This window comes from Podarcis gaigeae (genome assembly GCF_964106915.1).
Source record: "Podarcis gaigeae genome assembly, chromosome: 10".
NCBI lineage: Eukaryota > Metazoa > Chordata > Lepidosauria > Squamata > Lacertidae > Podarcis > Podarcis gaigeae.
In genome coordinates this window covers 1,443,060-1,465,572 of record NC_139686.1, presented here as the reverse complement: position 1 = coordinate 1,465,572, position 22,513 = coordinate 1,443,060, and the positions used below count along the sequence as shown (strand labels likewise).

General features: G+C 47.3%; 2 protein-coding genes and 1 long non-coding RNA gene across 15 annotated transcripts in view; 1 reads left to right on the top strand and 2 right to left on the bottom strand.

Annotated features, from left to right (window-relative positions):
* Positions 1-22,513, bottom strand: part of LOC310825960 (uncharacterized protein) — a 62,441-nt gene that overhangs the window by 12,064 nt on the left and 27,864 nt on the right. For 3 of the 13 annotated variants that reach the window (XM_083700245.1, XM_083700243.1, XM_083700247.1), the window contains exons 2-3: positions 16,580-16,724; positions 363-535 (exon numbers count right to left, since the gene is read on the bottom strand). The gene's annotated coding sequence lies outside the window, so the exon portion shown is untranslated. Of the gene's footprint in view, positions 1-357; positions 536-1,344; positions 1,500-16,579; positions 16,725-20,364; positions 20,543-21,524; positions 22,027-22,513 lie in introns of those variants that run through there. The other 10 variants (XM_083700238.1, XM_083700241.1, XM_083700242.1 and 7 more) reach the window with 9 other exon arrangements.
* LOC310826286 overlaps positions 1-22,513 on the top strand; it is a 46,179-nt gene that overhangs the window by 8,844 nt on the left and 14,822 nt on the right. The window lies entirely within an intron of this gene.
* Positions 1-22,513, bottom strand: part of LOC310826021 (uncharacterized protein) — a 156,844-nt gene that overhangs the window by 122,110 nt on the left and 12,221 nt on the right. The gene's annotated exons all lie outside the window — the stretch shown is intronic.

Here is a 22,513-nt window from a genome sequence, read left to right as displayed (position 1 = left end):
GGTTACAGACTCTGCTAACCCAGAAATAGTACCTTGGGTTAAGAACTTTGCTTCAGGATGAGAACAGAAATTGCGTGGCAGCAGCAAGAGACCCCATTAGCTAAAGTGGTGCCACACGTTAAGAACAGTTTCAGGTTAAGAATGGACCTCCAGAACGAATCCAGTTCTTAACCTGAGGTACCACTGTACTATTATTATTATTATTGTGTGATTTTTTGTAATTATTTTGGAATTTTTACTACAATATTAGCTTACGAAATGTTATGGGCAGAGAAAATCACAGGGTTGCCGTAAATTATAATCCCACCCACAAACTCTCATTCACATACAGTCTGTCAATTTGGGGAGGTCACAGACCTCACCTGTGCTAACACTGGCAGTCTTTGGCCTGCACAGGCACACCCGGTGTGTAGAGCCTCCAGCCACAGGCACTGTCTATCATGAAAATGGGTCCTTTGACTGGGAAGATTCATGCAGTCGCTGTCATCGGATGGTGATGGATTGTATCTCAGCTTGTCAGTCACTCTGACATTGCCTACAAAGAATAAGAGGAACAGAAATGCTTTTGAGATGCAACTTCTGTATTAATCCTGAGAGCCATTCCATAGACGCTGCACCCCTGGTCTCCTTGAAGGGGGGGCATTCCTGGGCGGGAGGGAGAAGCCAAGGCGGCCCCTTCGAAGATTGCCCAAGGAAGCCACGATTGAGACGCCCCCCCCAAAAAACTGGTCTTCCTATCTCTCTCTCCCCCCCCCCAGTGCTCCTCTTCCCTTCCCCCCTCCCTCTCTCCCACAGTTTCCCCTGCAGTCTAGCGCGACTGAATGGGGGGTCTCTATCCTGGCGTCTCTCGCGCCCCTTAACCCTTTCATGGGACGCGCGGAGCCTGGGAAACGAGGCGAGGGATCCGCCCTGCGAGGAATGCCCCCTTGGCAGCACGCGTGCCGGGATCCAGGCCCCACGGAAGGCGATTGGGGGAGCTGGAGGGGGTCTCTGGGTCCTCGTCTCCTCCCTCCTCCTCCCCCCGCCCTTGGCCCCCCTCTCTCAGAGTCTCCTCTGCACCCAGAGCCCCTTTGCCCGGCTCACCCCTCGGTGTGCGACCCATCTCTCCGTCCCTATTGCCCCCCCAAGACGAGCGGAGAGGGACGGGGGGGTCTCTATCCAGGCGCCTCCTTAACCCTTTCCTGGCCCGCTTCTCTCCGCAGGGAGTCCTCGTGGGTGGGCGCCCCATCTGCGCCCCTTCGCAGCAGGCGTGCCGGGATCCCTTCCCCACGGAAGGCGCTTGGGGGAGCTGGCGGGGTCTCTGGGTCCTCTTCTCCCCTCTCCCCCCCCCCGGGACCCCTTTACCTCTTTCTCCTCGCTCCCGATTCTCCTTTCCTGCAAAATCCACGGGGGGGGGTCCCCTGCCTCCTCCCTCCCCTTTCCAAAAGCGCCGCCCCCCCCCCTAGAGCTACGGGGCAGAGCAGCAATCCGGAGTGGAAGTTCCACTTCCGGGAGAAGCAGGCAGGGTCACCCCCCCATGATTGGAGGAGGAGGAGGAAGGGGTGGGATGTTTGGGGGCGGGATCTGGGGTTGTGGGGGCGGGGTGAGAGGAGGATGTGCCGGGAGGGGAGGGAAAGAATTGGGGTGGAGGGGAGAGATGAAGGTTTTCCCCCTCCCCTCTTCCTTCTGGGAACAGGAGAGCGGGGGAGGGGCTGATCCCTGAGATCCAGCTGCCAAGTGGGTCCCGTCCCCCTACAAGGTTTGCATTGCAAAATGCTGCCCTCCCCCACCCCACGAGCTTAGATCCCTCCGTGTTTTAGGTCTTAGCGCTGCAGCCCCTCCGCGCCCCCCCCCCCCGAAGTTCCTTTAAGAGCCCCACATTGCAGGGGGCAGGCTCACCTGCAGCGAAACAAAATGCAGCTGCCCTGGCCGAGTGGAGCCAGGCTGGGGCGCACCGTGGGGACCCCAGAAACGTGTCCCTAGAAGAAATGTGTCTGATCCTGCAGGGCTCACCTGATGCTCTGATGCAAGTGAACCCCCCTTTGTCCTTCAGGGAGAACAGGAAAATAATTCCTTCCAGTAGCACCTTAAAGACCAACTAAGTTAGTTCTTGGTATGAGCTTTCGTGTGCATGCACACTTCTTCAGATACCTGGGAGAACAGGGTTTCCCAAACTTGGGTCTCCAGCTGCTTTTGGACTACAGCTCCCATCACCCTGAGCTAGCAAGACCAGTGGTCAGGGATGATGGCTATTGCCGTCAGGCCCTCCAGGTGGCTCTGGCAAGTGAGCCCAGCTGCATGTGACAAGAGTGGGGGAATTCCGTCCTGGTGTTACGGAAATTACAAGGGTGTGTGTGTTTACCATCTGACATTATCCCCTGGGTCCAAAGCCCCTCTCCCCTCAGTCGCACAAGAACAACACACACATCGTATGAATACAGGAAAACACGGCATCTGTATTTTATGAATGGGATTTATGAATAACTGAAACTCACCAATCAAGAGCGCTTTGTTTTGACAGCTAGCCAATGGGGGAATCCGTAGACGGCTGAAACTCTCTGCAAACCAGCCATTCAGCTCAGCCTTTGCACGGTTGTCTCAGCGCCCTCTTGCTGCTCAGACTATGGGCAAAGTATATTAAATGTAGCCATTTTGGTTTCGATTGCCTAAAGTTGCTACACTGTTACAAAGATTGTGTCTGAATGTATCCTTTCAGCTTGACAGCTCAGGGAAAGATACCTAACTTTGCAAATTCATATAATAGCCATTCTTTAACCAATTCTTCCCATTCCAACGCCATTTTAAGGTGAATTTAGGCTTCACCCTCCTCCATGACCCTGGAAGCGGATAGTCAGGTAGGCAGCAAGAACAGGGCCTCCTGCCATAATCCCTTGAGCGTGAGAGCACTTACACTTCGCCCCACCCAGGGAGTGACCAAGGGGCGACAACAGACTTCCACAGAGGCAGCTGGCCAAGCCAGGTGTTCTGGAAGCCCATCTCAGGAGAAGCCCTGAGGGCAAGGATGTATGTCGATAGTTTTATTGTTCTCTGGGTGGTGGGTACTTGAGAGGTGTCCGGAGATGTATCTGATAGAAGGATGAACTGCTGAACTTGTGTAACCCTTTGATACTCCTCCCCACTTGTGACATACTAGTGAAGATGCTACTATGAATAAATCTGAGTGAAGGGGGGGGGAGTTATAAAGGTTGATATCACCCCAGGCTCAGGGTTCTTGCTCTATGTGGGAATCTCTTGTGCAACAATAAATATCGTGGTCTACTGATCACCGGTTTGCTCCAGATTACAGTGGTACCTCTAGTTACAAACTTAATTTGTTCCGGAGGTCTGGAACTCTTCAAGGTTAGCGGAGTTTGTAACCTGAAGCGTTTGTAACATGAGCCATTTGTAATTCGAGGTACCACTGTACTTGGCTGGAGCTTCCTTCTTTCACTGACCTCATAGACTCATGGGGGGACTTGCACCCCAACGAGGTGGGCTGTTGAGTAGCCTCTCAACCCGGGATTTTCCTTATCACTGGCCATCCCCTTTGAGTATAGGGGTCAATGCCCCTATTCCTCCAGCAGGAGAGATTGTGGGGATTCCATTCAGCTGTGCCGTTCCCAAAGGGCAATTCTTCTTCAGCCATTGTGGGAGCAGACGGGCTGGAAGCTGAAGCGGCTTCCCTTGGAGTAGGCTTTGCTTCGTTTTCTGCTGACCTCAGTCTCTTGGATTGTGGCCAGCTTTCCTCTTCCATTTCCCTGAATGCTGACCAGTGTTGGATGTGTGGGGAAGCAAAATTCACCCCAGAACTTTTCTGCAGGGTTCCCTTCACTGCGCAGAAGGAAGGAGGGAGGGGGGAACACGTATTAATGAAGGGACAGTTCTCTGAATGGAGAGGGGCAGAAGCGGAGTCCCCTCAAGATCAGTATTGGGACCTGTGGCTTTTCAACTTGTTCATAAATGATCTAGACTTAGGAGGGAGCAGGGAGGGGGCAAAGTTTGCTGATGGAAGCAAATTGTCCAGGGTTGTTCAAGAACGAGAGATTGCAAGGAGCTCCAAAAGGACCTCTCCAAACGGGGTGAATGGGCAGAAAATACAGCTCATTGTCAATGAGATTAAAGTGATGCCTGTTGGAACAAAAAAAACCCTACGCCCATTAATATCATGTACAGGCTCATGGGGTCTGAACTGGATTTCCCTGTGTGCTCTAGACCAGGGGAGAGGGGAGCTGGTCGCAGCAGGAGGGGGAGTCTCCCTGGATGCTTCAGCAGCCGGCCTCCTCTGTGTCTCCTGGCCCCACCTCTCCTGAACTGCTCTCTGCCCCAGCCTCTTCCTGCTCATCAAACCCTGTTTCCTCCTCAGCTTGCAACACCTCCCCTCCCGGTCTGCTCCCCTTTCTCCCTCTATCTGCTCATTGCCATCCCACGACCAGACCCTGGGCTCTGAGCCTTCTTCCCTTGTGGACACCTTCTTCCCCAGCTGGCACTCCCCCCCCCCCCCGCACCCAGCCAGTCCATGACAGCAACAGCAGCCACAGCAGTAAAATCAGTATGATGGTAATATGAACTGTGGTCCTCTGGTAGGAAAACTCCCGAGTAGCATGATTGAATCAAAACTTCTGGGACTATGGAAAAGCACTATCTTCCCCAAACCCCAGAATAGGCAGGAGCTCTGGGGTTGCCCCATGGGGTTCAAGAGTGAAGATGGGCCCATCAGGAGACTTCCCTGGTCCCTGCAGCCCCTCCTTCCCCCTCTTGCAATTAGGCTTGGGAGGAAATCACCCATTAACTCACAGTATTATAAGTTTTCTTCTGAATATTTAGGAGGCAGGGATGAATTTCTGGTGAAGAATTAGTGCTTGGAGATCATGCGGTGGGGGGATGACAGAGTTTGGTGCAAAAATCATCTTGCATGCTTGAGTAGAGCAACTCCAGGGCATGAGCCAAGTAGGAGTAGGGTAGGGGCCACGTGCAGAGCAAGTCCCACACTGAGGTCAGAAACACACACAGAGGCAGCGGGACTTCTTCAGTAATAGTTTACTGAGCTTTCAAAGCATACAGTTCTCACTGGGTCCCCAGTAAGGCACAAAACTTTGCTTCTGAGAGCAAATCCAGTTTCAGCAGTAAAAAAAAATACAGCATGCAGGATATCTAAGTCAGGCACACAAACCGGCAGAAGGGAGCAAGGGAGGAAAGAGGCTGGAAGGACACAGGGCAAAGGATGTGTGTCTTTCACTTCCTGTCGTCTGGGAGGTTAGTCAGCAACTCAGCATATTCAGGGACTTCACAAAGCAAAGCTTTCTGCCGGGTGCTTCCAGGCAAAAGGGCATCACAGAAACACACACTGTGATCTGTGGTGTGTTGCCATATCAATTGTTTTTGAAAGGTTATCACGATGTGGTCTAGAAACCAGTATAGGATGAGATCAATATATCGCCCAGCCCTAATCCTCATTCACCACCAGAAATCTAGATTCACCCTCTCCCCCTCACTATCAAAAGGTACCTTACATCTAAAATTATAATCACTATTGTGAGATGTTACCTTCATTATTTCATTACTATGTTGTTGTTTAGTCGTTTAGTCGTGCCCGACTCTTCGTGACCCCATGAACCAGAGAACGCCAGGCACCTCTGTCCTCCACTGCCTCCCGCAGTTTGGTTAAACTCATGCTGGTAACCTCGAAAACACTATCCAACCATCTTGTCCTCTGTCGCCCCCTTTTCCTTGTGCCCTCCATCTTTCCCAACATCAGGGTCTTTTCCAGGGAGTCTTCTCTTCTCATGATGTGGCCAGAGTCTTGGAGCCTCAGCTTCATGATCTGTCCTTCCAGTGAGCACTCAGGGCTGATTTCCTTAAGAATGGAGAGGTTTGATCTTCTTGCAGTCCATGGGACTCTCAAGAGTCTCCTCCAGCACCTTAATTCAAAAGCATCAATTCTTCGGCGATCAGCCTTCTTTATGGTCCAGCTCTCACTTCCATACATCACTACTGGGAAAACCATGGCTTTAACTATACGGACCTTTGTTGGCAAGGTGACATCTCTGCTTTTTTTTTTTTATGCGTAATTTTTATTAGTTTACATAAATCAAAATACAAGACAGACTATAATATTCCACTTAATATCACACATATTTTAAAAGTGACTTCCTTCAACCTTTCCACAAATCATCCGTATTAATAAAGGCAAATAATTCCGCATTTCTTATTTTGTAGTGCCGTTAATCATTCTAGTTCATCTGTTTTTCTTTAGACATTACCCTTTGCTTCTTACAGAGCTCCCTTAAAACCCACTAGTGTTATCTGTCCATCGCTTAAGTTTTCCAGATATTTCGTAAGACTTTCCCAATCTTTTACAAACCTCTGGTCTTTTATATATCTGATTTTCCCTGTCATCTTATCCATCTCCACATAATCTAGTAATTTTGATCTCCAATCCTCAATTGTCGGCAAACCCTCTAATTTCCAATTTTTAGCTAACAGGACCCTTGCTGCCGTTGTTGCGTACTGAAACAGCTTGTAGTCTTTCCTTTTTATCTCCCTTCCTACCAATCCCAGCAGGAATGCCTCGGGTTTTTTAACAAAAGTATAGCTTAAAATTTTCTTCATTTCATTATACACACTCTCCCAGAACCCTTTAACCTTTTGGCATTCCCACCACATATGGTAGAAGGTCCCCTCTCTTTCCTTGCACTTCCAGCATTTATTACAGGATCCGTACATTCTGGCTAATTTAACAGGAGTCATATACCAACGGTAGAACATTTTCATTAGATTCTCCTTAAGTGTCACACAAGCCGTAAACTTAAGATGTTGTTTCCATAGTTTTTCCCATTCTTCGAAGTAGATGTTACGGCCAAAGTCTTTGGCCCAGTGTGTAATTACCGACTTGACTTCCTCATCAATTAGATTCCAGTCCAGTAACTGATTGTACATTTTAGATAAAGTTTTTATATTATTTTCCAGGATCTCAATTTGGAATCTAGAGTTTTTATCAGCATATCCTTTATCTTTGATATCTTTCCTAAACATGTCATTTATCTGGAAGTAATGTAGCCAATCATAAACTTGGTTCTTGACCTGCTCGTACGGCCTCATTTTCCACTTTCCTTCCTCTTTCATGAACAGTTGTTCATATGTGGCCCAATTGGCCTTCATATTGGTCTTTTTAAGGGACATAACCTCTAATGGTGACAGCCAGTGGGGTGTTTTAGGTTCTAGCACGTCTTTATACCTTTCCCATACCTCAATCAGTGGGCCCCTAAATATGTGATTTCCAAATTCCTTATGCGTTCTCCTCCGCCCATGCCACAAGTAGGCGTGCCACCCAAATCGATTGTCGTGGCCCTCTAAGTCCAACACTTCTCTGTCCTCCAGATTGATCCATGTCTTTACCCAGCATAGGCATGATGCCTCGTAATATAATTTCAGATCTGGCAGGGCGAAGCCTCCCCTTTCCTTCACATCCGTCAACAATTTAAATTTTATTCTGGGCTTCTTCCCCTGCCAGATGAATTTTGAGATCTCCCTATGCCAGACTTTAAATATCCTTGTACCTTTGATCACTGGGATATTTTGGAAGAGAAATAATATTCTTGGAAGTACGGACATTTTAATTGTGGCTATTCTACCCCAAAATGACAATCTGAGCCTGCCCCACGTTTCTATATCTTTCTTAATTCCTTTCCATACTATTTCATAATTATTTTTAAATAAATCTATATTTTTTGGCGTTACCCATACTCCTAGATATTTCACCCTCTTAGTCACCTCTAATTCCGTTTCTCTTTGTAGTTCTTCAACTTTGTCCTTGTGCATATTCTTAACTATCATTTTTGTTTTCCTTTTATTAAGTTTGAAGCCCGATACTTTTCCAAATTGATCAAATTCTTCAAGTACCTCTTTTGTTGAGTCTATTGGGTCTTCCATTGTTACAACCAGATCGTCAGCGAAAGCTTTAATTTTATATTCGTTCTGACCGACCCTTACTCCTTTTATTTTTTTGTTGTCTCTTATGGAATTAAGTAAGACCTCTAATACCATTACAAACAGTAATGGGGACAGTGGGCATCCCTGTCTTGTTCCTTTTGTTACTATTATTTCTGCAGTCTCTACATTGTTTATTATGAGTCTTGCCCTTTGTTCTGTGTAGATTGCTTTTATCCCGTTGTAAAATTCAGTGCCCACTTCCATATGTTCCAATTGTTTCAGCAGGAAATCCCAGATTACATTATCAAACGCTTTCTCGGCATCCACGAATAACAACAAACCTTGTTTATCGCACCTGTCTGTTAAGTATTCTATAATGTTTATTATGTTTCTTATGTTGTCTTTCATTTGCCTACCCGGCAAAAAGCCGGCTTGGTCTTTGTGTATACTTTCTACCAGAATGTCTTTTAATCTCTTTGCTAGGATTCCCGCAAAAATCTTGTAGTCTATATTTAACAGGGAAATCGGTCTATAGTTTTTGATCTGCTGTAAATCTGAGTCTTGTTTAGGAATTAATGTGATCAATGCCTCCTTCCACGTCTCTGGTAGTTCTCTTTCTTTGAGGATGTTATTCATTACTTCTTGCAATGGGGTCAGCAGAACTGGTTCCATCTCCTTATAGTATCTGCCAGTAAACCCATCCGGGCCTGGGGCTTTCCCATTTTTTAAGTTCTTAATTGTTGCTTTGATTTCTTCTATCTCAATTAGAGCGTTCAGCTTCTCTTTTTCTACTGTGGAAATCTTATTGATGTTCTTAGCTTTTAAATATCTCTCTATTTTCCTCATGTTATTCCTTTCTGTGTTTTTGAAGAGTCCTCTGTAAAAGTCCAAAAAGGCCTTCCTTATTTCATTGGGCTTATTTATCTCTTCTCCTTCTACCTCAATTTTGTTTATTGTATTCTGCTCCTTCCTTTTTTTTAATTGCCAAGCCAATAGCTTCCCAGATTTATTAGCATATTCGAAATTCCTTTGTCTTAATTTTTTAACTTTCCATTCTATCTCTCTATTTATCAACATCGCGTACTGGGATTGTAGAACTTTAATGTTCTCTTTTATTTTCTTATTTTTGGGATTTTTAGTTAATTTCTGTTCATTCTCCAATATTTGTTGTAAAATTTCTTTTTTCCCTTTTTCTCTCTTTTTATTCTTGATTGCATTATGTTGGATAAAGAAGCCCCGCATCACCGCCTTGCCTGCATCCCACACCACCTTTGGTTTTGTACCATTACCTAAATTATCTTCAAAATATTCTTTTAACCTGTTTTGAGCTTTCTCTATTATCTCTTGGTCGTCCAGTAAATAATCTTTCATTTTCCATCTATTTAATCTTCTTTCCAGCCCCTTCAGTTCCATTTTTACTGGGTTATGGTCGGAAATTGTTTTGGCCTGTATCCCCACCCTTGCGGCTCTTGGGATTAATTCTGCCGAGATCCATATCTGGTCTAATCTTGAAAATGAGTCATTGGGTTCTGAATGATAAGTGTGTTGTTTTTCCAAGGGGTATTTAAATCTCCAAATATCCACTAGATTGCAGTTCTGGACCAAAGAGAAAAAGGTTCTAGGTAGCTTTCCTTCTATACTTTTCGTGTCCCTTTGCCTGTCCAACTCTAACAACATGTCTCCCAAAAGTATAATTTTCTGATCAGCGTAATCAGATAACTTTCCTTCTAGCCTCCTAAAGAACTCTGACTTATTCACATTCGGCGCATATATCCCCACTACTATTACCTTTTCTCCTTGCCAATTAATTTGTACTGCTGCTATCCTTCCTTCTTCATCTTTAAATAATTGTTTCGCTTCAATTTGTTTATTAATATAGATGACCACCCCCCTTTTTTTACTCCGATCTGACGATACAAATTCATTCCCCAGTCTTTGGTTAGTCAAGACTCTTTTATGTTTCCTCGCTATGTGCGTCTCCTGCAGGCAAATAATATCTAGGCCTTCTTTCTTTAGGATATGCTCAATTTTATTCCTCCTGCCCCTATTGTTCATCCCATTAACATTCCAGCTGTAAATTTTTAACGCCATATTGATTTCCTAAAGAGAAAGATAGAAAACGGCTACTATTTCCCTTTAGACTCCTCCCTCTGCCCCCCCTCCTCTCCCCCTCCTCCTCCCCCAACCCTCCCTCCTCCTCCTCTGGGTTTTCCCCTCCTTCTGCCTCCTCTCCTTTGTCTTCTTCTTTTTGTGGTTTTAGTTCTTTATATTTTCTTAAAAATTTGCTTGTTTCTTCTGGATTTGTCAATTTTTGCCTCTTGCTCCTATATGTGAAGGAAATTCCTTCAGGGAACTCCCACTTGAATTCAATATTATTTCTTTTCAGTATCTGTACCAGTTCTTTGTAGGGGTCCCTATGTTTTAGGAGCCTAACTGGAATGTCTTTGAAAATAGTTATGTAATTTCCCCCAATGTTTAACCTTTTCTCTCTATTTTTTTGGAGGATCCTGTTCCTCATTTCCCTTTCTTTAAATGTAACTAGACAGTCTCCAACAAATTTTTTATTCCTTACTGATTTGACTTTCAATCTGAAAGCCGATTGGACTGTCTTCTCAACCTCTTCTATTGGGGTCTCTAACCATAGGGCTAGTTCTGTTATTAATTTCTCTTTTATGTTTTCGCCTTGAACTTCGGGTATGGCTCTCAACCTAAGATTGGCCTCCCTCTGTCTTAATTCATTCAAAGCAATCCAGTCTTTCATGTCCTCTTGGCTTTTGTTCCAGTATCTCAGCTTTTATCTTATCTTCCTCACGTTTTACATCTCTCACTTCCGTTCTTGTCTTTTTCAGACCTTCCTCCACTGCCTGCGTCCTCCTAAAAACCTCTTTCAATTGACTCTTCAATTCATTTACTGTTACATCTATCTTCTTGTCCACTTCCCCAATTCTGTGTTCTACTTGTTCTAACTTGTGCTCTACATTTTTCTCACTCTGTTTTATCTCCGCAAACATTCTAAGGATCTCTGCTCTAAAGCCCCCCTCTTGTTTAGATCCCTTTCTTTCCACTGGTGTTCCCCCTTCAGGTCTTTTCCCAGTGTTTGACATTCTTTTTTTTTTTTTTGCGATACCCAATGCCCGATACTCAATATATCAGAGTGTTTGATTGCTAACACTTATTAACCAATTCTAATTTGACCTTAATTTAGACCCGGCCCACAGTCTTTTAACAGTCCTTAAGTTGCACACGATGATCCACTTACTTCTTTTCAGCGTATTGTAACTTTGGGGATATCAAAAAAAACCGTAGAAACCATGAAGTCTTAGAGTTCAGAAGTTCAAGGGTTCGTATAAAGGCAGTGGGGAGTATATTCTCAATCAACTCAAAAAGCGTTTTGGAAGGTTTTTTTAACAGGCAGGAGGTGGGGATTTGCAACTTCGAAGCCCCCTCGATTCCACCTGGAGTAAGCTGGAGAGCGGGAAGAAGAGGGGAGAGGGAAAGAGAGGGGGAGAAAGCGGGGAAAAGGGGTATGAAACAATGAAAGTAGGGAGAAAAGAGAAGAGAGAGAGTGGAAAACAAAACAGAACAGAATCCCAGACGTGATAATCACTCTGTCCACTAGATGGCTCTCTCCGTCGCTGTTCAGCTTTTGAGGTAGACTCTCTACGCAGCAAGCCGAAGGGCCCCACAGCACAGGATTAAAGATTACTTTCGGTCGCCAGACCGTCATCAAAATTCGCAAATCGCAAATCAGTACAGCCCGCACCCGGGCACCAGCAGATGGATGAAAACACAGCCGCAAATTTTAAACCAGGTTAGTCCGTACTGTTAGAAAAGATAGTCTTTTTACTTTAGTCATTACCGCATTTTGCTTCAGTTAATGGCGTCGGCGCTTCTCTTCCGCTTTTCCACTGAAAACAGCACGATAGGGGGGAGCGTTCTTCGGCACCCCCTTCACTCTATCAGATGGTTCCAATTTTATAACTTCACCTTCTGTCCCCTGTATTAGGCACCTCTGCTTAAGAGGGTATCTGATGCTTTAATAGGAGAATCTTTCAGGGGAACAAAGTGGACACTAGTAGTAACTTTCTCTTTTCCTCGCTCTGGAGTCTCTCTGCGTTTTCGCTGATTCCTGATAAAGGCTGAACCCCGGAAAAAAAAACTTCTCTCCTTTTTTACCGGGTTTCTCTATTCCAATGTTACTGCTCCTTCAAGCTTAGTTCACTCCCCGGTTTCCTATGCTTGGAAGCGGAGCGCTGCCTTCTGCGAGGACTGGGCTGTTCAATACTGGGGAGGGAGGAAATGGCTGCCCAGGACCTGCTGCTCAACGTCGCTGTACTCTTCGCCTTTTAAGGGTTACCTGACAGCGAAGTGAGCCGCGTCCGGTCTCTGCTGGCCCCCTGTACCTCCGGACACCCTCCGGACGTGTTTCTGGGGTGCTTACGCCCTTCTGCACCCCCTTCCCCCGCCCCCCCTTGTCGGACAGGGATCGCGCTCTCCGCCGAATCCCTTCTCGCTCGGAAGACGCGCTCCACCGGAAGTCCGGCAAGGTGACATCTCTGCTTCTCAAGATGCTGTCTAGGCCTGTCATTGCCCTTCTCCCAAGAAGCAGGCGTCTTTTAATTTCGTGACTGCTGTCACCATCTGCAGTGATCATGGAGCCCAAGAAAGTAAAATCTCTCACTGCCTCCATTTCTTCCCCTTCTATTTGCCAGGAGGTGATGGGACCAGTGGCCATGATCTTTGTTTTTTTGATATTGAGCTTCAGACCATATTTTGAGCTCTCCTCTTTCACCCTCATTAAAAGGTTCTTTAATTCCTCCTCACTTTCTGCCATCAAGGTTGTGTCATCTGCATATCTGAGGTTGTTGATATTTCTTCCGGCGATCTTAATTCCGGCTTGGGATTCATCCAGCCCAGCCTTTCGCATGATGAATTCTGCATATAAGTTGAATAAGTTAAATAAGCACGGAGACAAAATACAGCCTTGTCGTACTCCTTTCCCAATTTTGAATGAATTCTGCATTTACGTTAAATAAGCAGGGAGAGAATATACAGCCTTGTTGTCGTCCTTTCCCAATTTTGAACCAATCAGTTGTTCCATATCCAGTTCTAACTGTAGCTTCTTGTCCCACATAGAGATTTCTCGGGAGACAGATGAGGTGATCAGGCACTCCCATTTCTTTAAGAACTTGCCATAGTTTGCTGTGGTCGACATAGTCAAAGGCTTTTGCATAGTCAATGAAGCAGAAGTAGATGTCTTTGTGGAACTCTCTAGCTTTCTCCATAATCCAGCGCATGTTTGCAATTTGGTCTCTGGTTCCTCTGCCTCTTCTAAATCCAGCTTGCACTTCTGGGAGTTCTCGGTCCACATACTGCTTAAGCCTGCCTTGTAGAATTTTAAGCATAACCTTGCTAGCGTGTGAAATGAGTGCAATTGTGCAGTAGTTGGAGCATTCTTTGGCACTGCCCTTCTTTGGGATTGGGATGTAGACTGATCTTCTCCAATCCTCTGGCCATTGCTGAGTTTTCCAAATTTGCTGGCATATTGAGTGTAGCACTTTAACAGCATCATCTTTTAAATTTTTTAATAGTTCAGCTGGAATATCATCACTTCCACTTGATGTCTTCTGCTTCTGTTAGGTCCTTTCCACTTTTGTCTTTTATTATGGAAATCTTTGTACGAAATGTTCCTTCATATCTCCAATTTTCTTGAACAGATCTCTGGTTTTTCCCATTCTATTGTTTTCCTCTATTTCTTTGCATTGCTCGTTTAAGAAGGTCTTCTTGTCTCTCCTTGCTATTCTTTGGAAATCTGCATTCAATTTCCTGTATCTTTCACCATCTCCCTCGCATTTTGCTTGCCTTCTCTCCCCTGCTATTTGTAAGGCCTCCTTGGACAGCCACTTTGCTTTCTTGCATTTCCTTTTCATTGGGATGGTTTTAGTTGCTGCCTCTTGTATAATGTTACGAGCCTCCATCCATAGTTCTTCAGGCACTCTGTCCATTACTATACAGTTTTACATATAAACAGCAGAACCTCAAATACACAACATGCTTTTAAGATGGATTTTCTGCTGAGTTCATTGCTGTGAAGAAGAGTAAACTCTGAAAGGAACATATTCCTCATTCCATACATCTAAATGGGTTCTCCCCTCTGAGTCCGTAGATGTTCCTTAAACACTCCATTATAACTAAAGCACTTTCTGCAATCTTTCCCTTTAATCAGCTTCTCCTCTTTGAGGGTTGATGGGTTTGTAGGGTGTCAGCTGTTAAAGTTCTTCCTGTCCATGAGTCTGTGGATGTAGGATTCCACTAGGACTGACATTTATAGGGTTTCTCTCATGTGGGAGTTTGTTGATGTAAATCAAGGGTTCCACTCGGACTGAAGCTCCTTCCAAACTCCATACATTTAAATGGTTTCTTCCCTGTGTGTCTGCTGAGGTTTTCTAAGATTTCCACTTTGACTGAAGCTTTTTCCGCACTTCATGCATTTAAATGGTTTCTCCCGTGTGAGTCCGTTGATGACTTCTAAGCATTGCAATGAAACTGAATCTCTTTCCGCATTCCATGCATTTAAATGGTTTCTCCCCTGTGTGTGTCTGTTGATGTATATTGAGGTGTCCACTCTTACTGAAGCTCTTTCCACACTCCATACATTTATATGGTTTCTCCCCTGTGTGAATCCGTTCATGTGTTTTAAGGTCTCCATTCTGACTGAAGCTCTTTCCGCACTCAATGCATTTAAATGGATTCTTCCCTGTGTGAGTCTGCTGGTGTAATTTAAGGTCTCCTATTTGACTGAAGCTCTTCCCGCATGCCATACATTCATATGGTTTCCCCCTGCCTGTGTGTGATCTAAGGCCTGAATGGTAACTGAAGCTTTTTCCACATTCCATACATTTATATGGTTTCTCCCCTGTGTGAGTCCGTTGATGTGTTCTAAGGTATCCACTCCGACTGAAACTCTTTCTGCACTCAATGCATTTAAATGGTTTTTCCCCTGTGTGAGTCCGTTGATGTATTCTAAGTGTTCCAATCTGATGGAAGCTCTTTCCACACTCCATACATCCATATGGTTTCTCCCCTGTGTGAGTCCATTGATGTGATCTAAGGCCTGCATCAAAACTGAAGCTCTTTCCACATTCCATACATTTATATGGTTTCTCCCCTGTGTGAGTCTGGTGTGATTTTTACTGAGGTGTCCACTCTTACTGTAGCTCTTTCCACACTCCATACATTTATATGGTTTTTCTCCCGTGTGAGTCCGTAGATGTGAACTTAAGTGTCCACTCCGACTGAAGCTTTTTCCACACTCCATGCATTTAAAAGGTTTTTCACCCGTGTGAGTCCGTAGATGTGCACTTAAGTGTCCACTCTGACGGAAGCTTTTTCCGCACTCCATGCATTTAAATGGTTTTTCCCCTGTGTGAGTCCGCTGGTGTATATTGAGGAGTCCTCTTAGACTGAAGTTCTTCCCACACTCCCTGCATTGGAATCCTTTCTTGTCCATGTGAGTCCGCTGATGTGTTCTAAGTTTTCCACTATCAGTGAAACGTTTCCCACACTCCATACTTTTAAATGGTTTCTCCTCTCGGAGTCATTGATGTGAGCTATGTGTCCTCATTCAATGAAGCATATCCCACATTTCACACATTTTAATTTCTATTCCTCATGAAACAAAAGGTGCCCCATTCCTTGGAATTCTGAATGTCTTCTCCATCACCTTCTTCAGAGTGGGAGGAAAGGAAATCCTGTTTGGGTTTCAAGGAAGAGAACAAAGGGAAAGAGAGCACATCAAGCTCCATTAGCCCCTTCTCTTATTTCAACATCTCCTACTTTCCCCCGCCTCCTACCCATGTTCCCAATTTGTTGGAAATGAAAAAGCAATGTCATCAAATGATAGTAATGCATCACCACCTTTCATAATCCTCAATCATCGTTAATAAAGCAGCATGATCTTGGAATACAGCCTTTTCAAATCAATTGTTTCCTCACAGGAAAGGCAGCTGCTCTCTGTCCGTGAACAGGCCCTCTCTTTCTCTGGTCCATCATTCCTTTGGACACTCCCCATCCTCTGCATCATAATCCTCCATCCACCTCTAGATCTTCATGAATCACCTGCACAGTCTCATTGGCCACAAGAGGTCCATGTGGACCATTTTGGGAGGCCCAGGTCTACATCTTCTCCAGGGACTGTGGTCTGGGTCAGTCAGAGAACTAGTGACAAGGCTTGGTGCTTGGGGTCAGCTGAATGGATGCTCAGGGAAGCTCCTGTTATTGGAGATGGACCTCCATCTACATGCCTCACATTGCATGGAGAGAGCAGGAGAAGCAGAAGGAAAGCAGCTGGCAAATGGGAATCCCAGACGGAAACACCCACCCCAATTGCTCCTTATAATAATGATGTGCTGCCCGATCTCGTGTCCGTCTACTGATTATCCTAAAGTGACACTGAAAAAGCTGCATATTAAAGGCAAATGGATAAGTGTACTTAGTGAAAACTTCAACCTTGAATATGTAGTGTTCATTTATTGATGGCCTGAAGTTGTGTTATTTCTAGAGACATTAATTTATTCCTGTTCTGTCTCAAATATAGCTATTATCTGATGTCATGAGGTGTCATGGGAGCGGTAGTACCTTTGGTGGTCCCCACCCTGCACTATGCTCTCACCTGTGCCTTCCAGAAGCTGTCAGGATGAATCAGGGGCCATAATCCCAGGAATGGCTTCAACCGGCTGGCAAAACCAGGTGAGGATAGCTGATGGGTCTCAAATCCTTGGGGGGCTGGGCAATTCTGCTGCACCTGAAGTCAAGCCCTGGTGTAGGGAGAGGAGGAGAAGAACAGTGAATCCCACAGTCAAGAAGGCAGATTCTGCCCATCCTGCAGAGGAAAGTGAAGGGCCGATGGGATCGTCAACCGGGGAAGGAAGCCCATCGAGAAGGAAAACTCTGGTCCTAAACCTTCACTGCCTCGTGAGTTATGTTCAGGAGAAGAAAAGGCTATGGAGGGAAACCCACACAAATCCAGAGGGGAGTCTCTAAGACGGTGGATGGTGTCCTGCACACCTTCTTCATTCAACTCCTGCAGCCAAGCTGGTGCCAAACATACTGCTCTGCTTTCCTTGGGACCATATAAGCCAGACTGAGAAGGGGGTCTGGTTGTCTAGGCAGCCCAGGACCCCCAAAGACACGGCCCAGGCTTGCAGTGCTACGAACACAGCAGTTTCAAGTGAGGAGTTCAGAGCTGTGTATCAAAGTCTCTCCGATGTGGAACAAGTGAAACAGAAACAAAATTTTTGGGCAGCTTCCAGTAGATATAGGTCAAGGTCAAGGGACCCCTGACCGTTAGGTCCAGTCGTGGCCGACTCTGGTGTAGCGGCACTCATCTTGCTTTATTGGCCGAGGGAACAGGCGTACAGCTTCCGGGTTGTGTGGCCAGCATGACTAAGCCACTTCTGGCGAAGCAGAGCAGCGCACGGAAACGCCGTTTACCTTCCCGCTAGAGCGGTAACTATTTATCTACTTATACTTTGAGGTACTTTCAAACTGCTAGGTTGGCAGGAGCATGACTGAGCAATGGGAGCTCACGCCGCCGTGGAGATTTGAACCGGCAACCTTCTGATTGGCATGTCCTAGGCTCTGTGATTTAACCCACAGCGCCACCCGTGTCCCATATTTACATCATACGGCACTGTAAAAGTACCGTATTTTTTGCCCTATAGGACGCACTTTTTACCCTCCAAAAATGAAGGGGAAATGTGTGTGCGTCCTATGGGGCGAATGCAGGCTTTCGCTGAAGCCTGGAGTGTGCACAGACCCCACTCGCTCTCCAGGCTTCAGGAGAGCCGTAGCGCCAGCCCCACAAGGTCGGGGGACAGCGGGGAGGCGGAACGCTGCCATCCGGCTGTCTCCCGATGTGGTTTGGAGGTTGACGGCAGGGAGACGCAAGCTCCGGGGACAGTGGGGAGGCGCAGCGTGTCTTCCCGCTCTTCCTGGACCTGGTCTGCAGGCGGGCAGTGGGGAGAAGAGCGCTTCTCCCCGCTGCCTGCCCCACAAGCGCCTGGGGGGGGGGAATAAATTTTTTTTCTTTATTTCCCCCCAAAAAAACTTGGTGCATCCTATGGGCCGGTGCGTCCTATGGGGCGGAAAGTACGGTATTCAAACTATTTGTGTTTCGAAGAAAAGACCACAGTGTATCATGTGGCCCCTTGAAAGCTAATAAACGTATTGTGGCTGGCAGTTTTAGGGGTGCAGGACCAGGAAAGCTTCTGCCACCATGATCCTTCCAATGGGGATTCAGGCCTCATCATGGGACTGAAATTGCCCTGGTTGTGCTGGTTGGTGATCTCTGATGGGCTAGAGGCTGAGGGGGAAGCTCTTTCCTGGTTCTCTCAGCGGCTTTGGAGACCTTTGGCCATGGTGTCCTTCTGGACAATCTTGGGAAGCTGGGGGCCCTGCTATGCAGTGTTCCCCGCCTTCTGTTGGGATTCGCAGGATGTTGAGTAAGTCTGCAGGCTTCAACAGGCTGATGCAATACTCTGTGAAGTGCTGGGTCAGAGTGACTCAGCGGGGATGTGACTGGCTATCACCTGTTTTAAAAGGAAAGCCTGTTCAACAGTATGTTGTGGTGGTTGTGCTGAGGTGTGGTGGTGCTGTGGTGGAGAGTATTCGTTTGCCAAAAGGAGCAGGTACTCTGTATGGACTGTTTTTGTAAATGCTTGTATATAGCTCACATTAAAAAGACTGCACTGAAAAGAAACCTGGGACTCTGAGCATTTCGCTAAAAAGCGCCGTGAGGAATTCGCGACACCTTCCTCCTGGGCCATGTCCAGAGAGTGGTGTTCAGACCCCTGGATGCTTATTTGTGGGGTGCCCCAGGGCTCCATCCTCTCCCCCATGCTTTTTACTATCTATATGCAGCCACTGGGAGAGATCATCAGGGGGTTTGGGTTGGGTGTTCACCAGTATGTGGATGATGCCCAGCTCTTCCTCTCTTTTAAATTGGAACTAGTGAAGATGGTGAATGCCCTGTGTGGCTGTCTGGAGGTGGTTGGAGGATGGATGGCGGGTAACACATTGAGGTTCAATCCTGACAAGACAGAAGTACTGCCCTTGGGGGAGGGTGGGGGCCTTCCTGGTCCTGATGGGGTAACTGTGCCCCTGAAGGACCAGGTGTGCAGCCTGGGGGTCATTTTGGACTCACAGCTGACCATGGAGGCGCAGGTCAATTCTGTGCTCAGGGCAGCTGTTTACCAGTTCCATCTGGTACGCTGGCTGAGAATTTACCAGCCTTCAGACTTTCTCACCAGACTGGCGCATGCTCTGGTTATCTCCCGCTTGGACTACTGCAATGTGCTCCATATGGGGCTACCTTTGAAGGTGACTCTGAAACTGCAACTAATCCAGAATGGGGGAGCTAGACTAGTTACTGGGAGCAGCCACTAAGACCACATAACACTATTTCTAAAGCATCTTCCCTGGCTCCCAGCGCATTTCCGAGCACAATTCAAACAGTTGGTGCTGGCTTTTAAAATGTCTGTGGGATGTGAAACACAAGAGCAGTCAAGTACAACATCCCTAGAGTGGAAATAAAAGGGGATGTCTGGAGCAGCCAGTCAGAACTTCCGGTTTCTCCTAGGCTGGGACAGACTTCTTCTGCATGTGACTACAAGTGGGTGCGACCTCACCTGCCCAGGTAACAAAAGAGCAGGACTGGTCAGCCATCTCTCTCTCTCTGACTACATTCGTCGAAGAAGCAACATCTGCTTAGCCTAAGATGCTCATTTGGGCTGTCTCCTTATGGGATAGTTTCCAGGTGTTTGTAACTTTTGTAACCTAAGTCTGCCTTCTGGGATCCATTTGTGAACAGAATGTGTGAGTAAACTCTTTTTATACTTTTATAGAAGACTGTGTCGTGTCTTATCTTTTTATGAGGGACTAAAGGGGAAATTACCAAGGAAACTTATTTTAGAGGCTTTAGCGAGCCTGAGCAAACGCATCCGCTGTAAGTTTAAAAGGGGGAATGTTACTCTGCTAAATTGTACAACTTGTTAACACAAGTTGGAAAGGATATAATCAAACAAAATATCCTCTCCTGCATCCCTGAACATTCCCAGTGTCATGGTTGCATTTTTCAGGCATAGAAAAGTACAGATCTAATGTATAGCGATAATTCCTAACCTACTGGTTCAAGAAGGTTCTGGTAGTTTTACTCTGTATGATTCAAAGCTGGTGTTTTCTTTAGATCATGGGGAGGCAAACTAAGGCCTGAGGTATAAATACGATGATGATGATGATGATCTTGTGGGGGTTTTTTTTAGTTATTTTGGAGCTCGTATTGCTATATCAGCTCATAAAATGTTATGGGTGGAGAAAATCACAGGGTTGCCATAAACTATAATCCCACCCAGGAAATCTCATTCATATACATTCTGTAAATTTGGGGAGGTCACACACCTCACCTGTGCTAATACTGGCAGTCTTTGGCCTGCACAGGCACACCCGGTGTGTAGAGCCTCCAGCCACAGGCACTGTCTATCCTGAAAATGGGTCCTTTGACTGGGATGCTTCATGCAGTCACTTTCATTGGAAGATGATGGGTTGTATCTCAGCTCGTCAGTCACTCTGACACTGCCTACAAAGAATAAGAGGAACAGAAATGCTTTTGAGGTGCAGCTTCTAAATCAACCCTGAGAGCCATTCTATGGACTCTGCACCCCTATTTCTGATGAGAGGTGTACATTATCCTCATCCTCACTGGAAAAGACAATAAAGATGGAAGCCTGAGAGAGAGGAAAAGGTTTCTGGCTGCTTCCTGGTTGGGATTGCGGAAACCAAGAGCCGCTCCCCTCTTCCTCTCGGGATTTCCTCTCCTCTCCAGGGGGACCAATGGCTGGACTGGGCAGAAGCTCTGTGTCTGGACAGGGCAGGGGCTTATGGGGTGGGAAGAGGATGGAGCTTACAGGAAGGAAGGGTGGGGGGACAGGACCCCCCACTTTCCAGGTATCCCTCTCTGGTTGCCTTGAAGGGGGGGGTCGATTCCCGGGCGGGAGGGAGAAGCCAAGGCGGTCCTATCAGAGATCCCCCGCGGCTGCCACGATGGAGATGCCCCCCATAGACTGTCCTTCCTATCTCTCCGCCCCCAATGCTGCCCTTCCCTGCCCCAGGGATGCTCCCCTTCCTCTCCCCCACTTCCTTGACCCCCTCCCTCTCTCCAGAGTCTCCCCTGCATCCAGAGGCTCCCTTGGCTCCGCTAATCTCACACCCTGCGCCCCCATCTCTCCAGCCGGAGGCGCCCCCCCCCAAGAGAAGCAGGGGAGGGGCAGGGACGTCTCTATTCCTCCTGCCTGTTAACCCGTTCGTGGCCCACCTCTCTCTGCACGGAGCCCCCAGCGCTCCGGGGATGCCTGCGCGGGAGACACGGGGCGATGGGGTCCTCATGGGTACCCCCTGAGCGAGGGCCCCATGCCCGCCCCTGCCAAGGCGCCTAAGGGGCCGAGAAAAGCCCCCTTCACATCACTGCCGACGGGGCCCACGGAAGGCGCTTTGGGGAGCTGTCAGGGGTCTCTGGGTACTTTTCTCCCCTCTCCTCTCCCCCCCCCCCGCGACCCCTTTACCTCTTTGTCCTCCATCGGGATTTTCATTTACTTTCCTGCAACATCCATGGGGGGGCGGGGGAGGCGTTTCAGGCGTCTAGGGAGGTTGTATGATGGTTTATCTCCTTGACATCTGGTGGGAGGGCATTCCACAGGGCTGTCACGACAACCGAGAAGTAACCTCACTTCTCGCAATGAGGGACCTGCCAGAAGACCCTCGGAGCTGGACCTCAGTGTCCGGGCTAAGCGATGGACGTGGAGACGCTCCTTCCCTTCTACTGGGCTGAGACCATTTGGGGCTTTCAAGGTCAGCACCAACACTTTGAATGGTGCTCGGATATGGACCGGGAACCAGTGAAGATTTCTTAGGACCCGTGTTCAGGGGCCAGCTGTTAGGGAGCCGTTCAGCTGCTTTCCAAAACTGAATGTATCCCTTGCCGGAAGTAATCCATAAACCTCTCCTGCTCCGCCTTCTCGGGATGCCATTGGTGCGCGATGCTCCGGCTCTTGAGAGAGGGAGAGGCGTAAGTTGACTGAGCTCAGCTTGCCAAGGGTTAAACGGAAATGAGCTAGATTCATAGAGAGGAAAGTAAGACGGGGGGGGGGCAGGGTCCTCCAGAGCGAAAGCCCAACTTTCCTGCAAGAAGTCGGGTGTGTGGGGGTCCCCTTGGTTCGGCTCTGCAGAGGCTGCCTGGGGGCGCCTGCTGGGATCCGGTGAGTCTCCTCTCTCCCAGGATAGGGCCCATGGGGAGAGCGGGGGTCCCAGGGCTGCATGGCGAGAGGGGGGCAAGTCAGGGCACGGAGGGTCGCAGGAGGGCGGCAGCTCTGCTCTTCCTTTGCATGGATGCGCTGCTGGCCCCTTGGGGAGGGGTCTTGGGGCCAGGAACGGGGAAATGCATGCAGAGAAACCCCATTCAGATGTATGGATCATTCCCCTTTTACAACAGAGGTTGTAGGCGGATGGAAACATTCGGACATGAAATATACCCTGGTCCCTAAAACCTCACCTG